Source organism: Heteronotia binoei, chromosome 16, assembly GCF_032191835.1.
Source record: "Heteronotia binoei isolate CCM8104 ecotype False Entrance Well chromosome 16, APGP_CSIRO_Hbin_v1, whole genome shotgun sequence".
Classification (NCBI taxonomy): Eukaryota; Metazoa; Chordata; class Lepidosauria; order Squamata; family Gekkonidae; genus Heteronotia; species Heteronotia binoei.
In genome coordinates, this window is record NC_083238.1 from 46,814,553 (window position 1) to 46,821,986 (window position 7,434).

At 43.7% G+C, this 7,434-nt stretch overlaps 1 non-coding gene across 1 annotated transcript; it reads right to left on the bottom strand.

Moving 5' to 3' along the window:
- Positions 1–5,363: 5,363 nt before the first annotated feature.
- On the bottom strand, positions 5,364–5,466 carry LOC132585533 (U6 spliceosomal RNA). Its single transcript, XR_009556319.1, has one exon. It is a non-coding gene; the product is annotated as a U6 spliceosomal RNA (small nuclear RNA).
- Between the last annotated feature and the right edge of the window lie 1,968 nt (positions 5,467–7,434).

Genomic DNA, 7,434 nt, shown 5'->3' on the forward strand with positions numbered 1-7,434 from the left:
CCCCTCGGACCAGTTAATCTCATTAGTCCACTCACAACCTGATGATACGCCCTCTTGAAGCCGTAAAGATATGGCGTCACCCAAAACTACTAGCCTGGTGTCCTCAAATTGCATCCCTCACATCCTAATTCTGTGTCATTTCTTTTCCTTCTGCTTGGATATCAAACCATCAGGTCTGACTTGTGGCAGTTTTAATGTACCATCCATTCCTCCCCCCCTCCCCCCCCCCCCCCGTGCAAGTTGGGGGAAGGAGGAGATGAAAGGGCAACCCTACCCCTCAGGCCAGTTAATCTCATTAGTCCACTCTACAACCTGATGTCATAGAGATATGACATCACTACCAGCCTGGTGTACTCAAAATGCATCCCTCACATCCTAATTCTATGTTTACCTCAGAATATAATTTCTTTTCCTTCTGCATGGATACCAAACCATCAGGTCTGACTTGAGGCAGTTTTAAAGTGCCATCATTTTTTTTTCAGTTTTTACTGTTTTTATCCTTTGATGGATCTTGTTGTAAGCCACCCTAAATCCACTTGTGGGATCGGACGGGATATAAATTAAATCAAATCAAATGATGACAGAATCATTATCTTTTTTAAATATCAGACCAACAGGTCAGGTTTTGTTGTGGGTAACACAGCAAATTTAAGAAAAAAGAGAAAACATGGAGAAATTCCTCCAATGCCTTTGTTTTTGAAAATGTGTATGTTACAACCCATGCTCCTGAAGCAGTCAGCAGTGAAATCAGGGCTTCTTTTTACAACACTTACAAGAGTTGGCTAAGTATTTGGGGGGGGACTTGTTGGGGGGAGGAGGAGACGAAATGTCAACTCTACCCCTCAGACCAGTTCATCTCATTAGTCTACTCTATGACCTGATGATGCGGCTTCTCAAAGCTGTAACAATATGGTGTCACCCAAAACTACCAGCCTGGTGTCCTCAAATTGTAGCCCTTATATCCTAATTCTGTGTTTACCTCAGAATGTCATTTCTTTTCCTTCTGCACAGGTACCAACCCATCAGGTCTGACATGAGCCATGGGTTGTTGTTACTGTTTTATTGCACCATCCATTCCCCCCTCCCCCTGTTTTTTCCTGTTTTTATCTCTTGATGGTTCTTGTAAGCCACCTTGAGCCCACTTGTGGGATGGGGCAGGTTTTAAATTAAATAAATCAGATCAGATGATGACAGAATCTTTTTCTTTTGTTAAATATCAAATCAACGGGTTAGGTTTTGTTGTGGGTAACGCAGCAAATAAAAGAGAGAAGACAAGGGGAAATACCTCCATATCTTTGTTTTTGAAAATGTGTATGTTACATCCTGTGCTCCTGAAATATTTGGTTGTGAACTCAGGGCCTCTTTTTACAACACTTGTAAGAGTTGCCTTAGTATTTGGGGGGACTTCTTCATTTCGGAGCCATTTCCCATTGATAAAGGTGAAGCAACTCTGTATCCAGGGTGAGGAGAAGCAGGTGGCTGCTTCCTAAAACCCGTGTTTTCTCAGTAATTACCAAGGGAGTAATTGTATTCACCTTTCATGATCAAAGAATCCCAAACTGGACCAATTTGGGGGGGCTGATTTAGTAAAAGTAAGTGCTCTGGGAGTTGGACTGAAGTCTGTTTCCTAAGTTGAGCCAAAACATTGTCAAAACCAAGCACAATGAAATATGACTCAACCTCTACCTTTTATGTCTGCAATTCGAAAATGTGAGGCTAATCCCTTGTCAGGTTTTGGGGTTTGTTTTCAGTAGACTTCAGGGTTGAAAGAAGAAGGAAAAAAGTCATTTGAAAAATTAATCTGGCAAGATGGTTTGACCACTCAGGAGAACTGAAATCTTTTCTTTTTTTTAAAGTTCGGGCTATTTATTTAAACTTCGGTTTCCCCTACCCTTAGTTAGTACTGGCAGAGGCCAAAAAGGACTTATTAACCCATTATGGCTAATTACTTGTATTATTATTGGAGTTATGTTAGCACCTTCAAAACCTAGTCAGAATGAGAAAACAGAGGAAAGAATCGTACAGTAATTTAGCGAGTGATGAGATCAAGTCGTCTAGCACTTCTGATCTGAAAGTTCAGTATATTAATTCAAGCACTCTAATGGCTGAATTCTTTGTTCTATCTTGCCGTGAGTTCTTTAAAGCCATAGTCTTTCGGTTGACTTCAAAACTGAGACCGATAGCACCATTCAATGTGTTATTGAATATCTGTTCCACTCACAAAATTAGAACCCCAGTCCTCAAGAAAGGTAAAATGCAGAGCTTCAGAACTTCTAAATTTTATTGTGCTCTTTCTTTCTTAACACATGGAATTCACTGCCACAGGAGGTGGTGGCTGCTACAAGCACAGACAGCTTCAAGAGGGGATTGGATAAGAATATGGAGCAGAGGTCTATCAGTGGTTATTAGCCACAGCTTATCACTGAAACTCTTTGTCTGGGGCAGTGATGCTCTGTATTCTTGGTGCTTGGGGGGGCACAGTGGGAGGGCTTCTAGTGTTCTGGCCCCACTGGTGGACCTCCTGATGGCACTTGATTTTTTTTGGCCACTGTGTGACACAGAGTGTTGGACTGGATGGGCCATGGGCCTGATCCAACATGGCTTCTCTTATGTTCTTAACCCCCTCCCTCCAATACTTGCTTCTGGGCTCCAATGTTCAAACCACCTGTGAGAAGTTAGCTGAACTCTAAGATTTGAAAAACTGTCTAATATTTTTCCCCACAAAAAAAAGGAAAATAACCAAAACATAAAGCAGACATATGGAAAGCTTCATCATACCACTGTGGCTACATAGGAGAAAGTAATTTTAAAAGTATGATGGGAGTTTTATTATGACAGTTTTCATTCAAGAAGCATTTTAAGGTAGATGCTGAGCTGATAGAATTTAGTACACCTTCCGGTGATGTCAGGGGTGCGTGGCATAGGTAAATGAGTTGTGCTAATGAGTTCCAGCACCTCTTTTTCCATGAAATGACCCCTGGGAACTGCCACTACACTGACAAAAACATGAAAGCTGGTTGCAGTCTGGAAAACACCAATGTAATTTAGTTGCAGTGTGCTCTGCTTCCAGTTTAAAATGTGGACTAGAACATCCTTTTCTTTGTATTTGGGTTACTACTGCAAAAGGCAACTTGGTTTCTGAAAGAACCTTTTCTCTGTTGCCAGGACAAGCGTTGCCTAGCCATTTGCTCGAAAGAACCTGTCCACCATTTCATCGGAGACGTTCCTCCTTGATTATGTATGTCGACTGAGCTGTGCAGACAATAACAGCAAATGTCTTGGGTCTCTTGAGAATCCCATCTACATAGGCATTCACTTATTTTGTATAGCATCCCTTCATAAATGGTGATGGCATTGTTTGAAAATGCAGAGCAGCAAATGATTTTCACAACCTGGCAAATGTGAGATTATGCAAATAGATTTCAAAGCTGCGCTGCCTTTTTATGCGCTGATAACATCATGAGAAAACCGAACGTTGGATCAATGCCATGTCTCTTTGATCAAGGAAATCTCTTTGTTCGTTCTTTATCCATCCAGCCGTGGGTTTCTGAATCCTTCATCATTTCTCCTGTCTGGTTCAACCAGAGGACATTTTTTTTTTTTGCACTATATTTCTATACTTGGCCAATGTCTTCTACCAACCTCTTGTTTTTGCTCTACAAGGCACTTCCTAGGTTGATTCTCTGCCATATCACCCAGTAGTTTATTACTGCAGGGTACAGTTAATTCTAGTCAGGTAACTGACCAGCTCTTAAATATACAGCAGAGATACTTGGGAAAGGAAGAAGAAGAGGAGGAGGAGGAGGAAATTGGATTTATACCCTGCTTTTCACTACCTGAAAGAGTCTCAGAGCAGCTTACAATCTCCTTTTCCTTCCCATGGCAGACGTCCTGTGAGGTAGGTGAGGCTGAGAGAGCACTCCCAGCAGTGCTGGCACTAGGGGTTTGGCCGCCCCAGGCAGAGCCCTGCCCCCAACTTCCGGTGGGGGAGGGGAGGAGCAGCAGCAGGCTGCTCGGAGCTTGGCTCCAAGTGTGCTCAGTGCCATTGCTGCTCTCCCCCTTCCCGACCTCACTCAGCCTTCCCTGGTACCAGGAGGACTGAGCGTGGTCATGGCTGCAGCAGGAGCACTCACAGCATAGCTCCAAGCATGCCTGGCACCTCACGACCACCCCGACCCACCAAGCCTTCCCCAGAGCTGGGGTCAGGGCATCAGCAAGTATGTTTGGAGAAGATATAGAAGACTGTAAGTCACTCTGAATCTCTGATTCAGAAAGAAGGGCGGGGTATAAATCTGCAGTCTTCTTCTTCTGCCGCCCTGATCCTACTCAGCCTTCCTGAGTGTCGGAAAAGCTGAGCAAGGTCAGGGCAGCAGCAAGCGTGCTCAGAGCCAGGCTCCAAGTGCGCCCGCTCCTGAGGTGCCCTGCTGCCCTCACTCAGCCCTCCCGGAGCCAAAGGACTGGATGGGGGTAGGGTGGCCACCTTCACATCCCCTGGGTCTGTGCTACAGACTTGGGGAACACAAAAGCAGCCCAGCGGCACCTGCGCACTGTGGTCCTCGGAGGCTGCAAGGCACCGCAGAAAAGGGAAAGTGGCCCGGTGGTGTGTGCTCTCCATGGAGTCTGCTTTCCATTTGGGAAGGCAGGCTCCAAGGAACACAAGCGTCTCTTAGGTCCCTCCATCTATTTTAGGTAAAGGAAAGGAAAGGTCCCCTGTGCAAGCACCAGTTGTTTCCAACTCTGGGGTGACGTTGCTTTCACAGCAGACTTTTTATGGGGTGATTTGCCATTGCCTTCCTCAGTCATCTACACTTTCCCCCCAGCAAGCTGGGGACTCATTTGACCGACCTTGGAAGGATGGAAGGCTGAGTCAACCTGAGCTGGCTACCTAAACCAGCTTCTGCTGGGATCGAACTCAGGTTGTGAGCAGAGAATTCAGACTGCAGTACTGCAGCTTTACCACTCTGCACCACGGGCCTCATGTTAGGTAAAGCCTCACAATTTTTTTCCGATACATAAATTCTTGCAACTCTTTTTTTCAAATATACATACTTACTTATTGAGTGAATCAATAAAAAATAATGATTGTTACCCTTCCTGCCTTTTTAATTTAGCTTCCAATTTTCCCAAGACAATACTTAAAAAGCATCCCATCAAGATTTTGGCAGCTTGTTTGTCCAGGCAAAACACAAGACTGAAAACTGTAGAGAAACTGGGAGATCTGTTATGAATAGAATGCTTGATTGAAGCAAGGCCTCTATTGCACCCGGCAGAAGATGAAGGTCAGCAGCATGCGTGGAATGGATGGTGTGACATCATTTCCAGTGTGAACCCAGAAGTGATGCCATGCCACTCTAGGATTCAGCAAAAACTCTATGGTTTTAGCATACGTATTATGCACACGCAGGGACCGTGCTAATCTTCTCTGTATTGTTCCAATTTTAGTATATGCGCTGCTGAAGCGAGCACAAAAATAAGGAACGCTTCGCAAATTTGCTCGACAAATATAAAATTGTCTTCCTGTTGTCAACTTAAAACCAATTGGTCATTGAAACTTGCAAAATTTTTATATTTAGCATCTTGAAGTCACTTAATGTATTTGCAGATTGCCATTTGATGGAAGGATTGGTTCCTTGTCATGTTCGATATCATGCCAGTAAAGGCTATTGTATTGTATTATTCACACATGTTGATAGTCAAATGACATTAAGCCAGTGTCTTTGGTTTATGGGCTGCACTCCTCATAAAAGACTGTACCAGAACCACCCAATTTTGTCACGAGTATCTCCCAATCAGGCATTCTAAAGCCAAAGAAACTGTTCTTTTTCCATTTTGAGCCCACATCCCGTTTCGTGCTTTCTCTCTTACACGTACACATGTTCAGTTCTTAACTCCCTTTGGACTTCAGAGTTTCCAGTGCAATGGCCCAACCCCTCTCTTTGCTTAATGGACATCTGGGATGGGGCCAGGCATATTTTCACAATCTTTTTCTTCCCCTAGACTTGTGGTTTGCCGTGGTATTCCCTCTGAGCCCAATTTACATGGGGGGAGGAAACTGTTCTGGTGCAATAAGTCTTGTTCCATTTTGAGGCAATAAAGCAAACATTATTCATGTCTGAAGAGGAGTGGGCAGGGAGTGATGGAGGCTTTGCAAAAACAAAAAAATCGCAGCCTTTTGTAGCTGCTCAAACTCCATCCACACACACACAAAAAGCCTTGCTGAGACACTTTTGTGCATTCAAAGCCCACTTACTTGCCTTGCTTCTCCAGCCAGGAATCTATTCTGTTCTCTCTCTCTATTTTTTTTATTATTATGCCATATGTGTAGCTTGAGGTTATATTGGAGCACATAAATCTCGCGTGAGCCACAAAACATTAAGCCGCCATTATCCTTATAATTTCATTATCTCCGTTACTCTACCCTACAACATTTTAAACTAATTGAACACCCGAGGTTTTTCCTGTGAAGTTTATTTCCCAGACTTTATTAAAGTACTGTGGAGAGTGCCAAAAATGTCTAGAGTCAGCATTTCCTAAAACATCCCGATTTATTAAAGCAGAGCAAAAAAATATATATAAAGTGGGCCAAATTGCCAAATTGTTCTTACTTCCCTCCTTACATTTCCAGGCTGTGCATTTTTAGTCACATTTCCAAAAGGAGATATATATATTGGAAATGTGACTAAAAACGCACAGCTTGGAAATATATATATACACACACATGGAGCCTTCTCAAACTTGCTACATATTTTCCATGTAATATCATGCCCAGAAATCTCAGTTGTTATTTCCTTTTCCCTTTGGATTAAGTTTTATTTCTTCACAGATTCAAGTTGTTTGCCCTTTCCTGATGTTACCACACAGGCTGTCCCTTGTATTTAATTTATACCGTTAATAGCCACCCAGTGTCTTCCAGCAGTCAAGATGCATTTGTTATGGAGTTTCTGCAGCCCTTATCTCTTGAGACTTAACAGATGTCGGTGACTAAAAGACAAAGCGCTGCGTAGGATATGAGGGAGCCAGTTGTATTGCATGTGCCGAGATCCCAAAGAGTGGAAAGATGCCTCCACATACAACGTGGGGAGCCTGGCAACTGCCAGTTTGGTGTCATGGTTAAGTGTGCGGACTCTTATCTGGAAGAACCGGGTTTGATTCCCCACTCCTCCACTTGTAGCTGCTGGAATGGCCTTGGGTCAGCCATAGCTCTCGCAGAGTTGTCCTTGAAAGGGCAGCCTCTGGGAGAGCTCTCTCAGCCCCACCTACTTCACAGGGTGTCTGTTGTGGGGGAGGAAGATAAAGGAGATTGTGAGCCAATCTGAGATTCAGAGTGAAGGGCAGGATATAAACCCAATATCTTCTTCTTCCACTGGCCCTAAGCAAACAGGGTCCTTGTGGGGCTATGTAGAGTCTCTTATGCACAAAGACAGTGGAATAAAT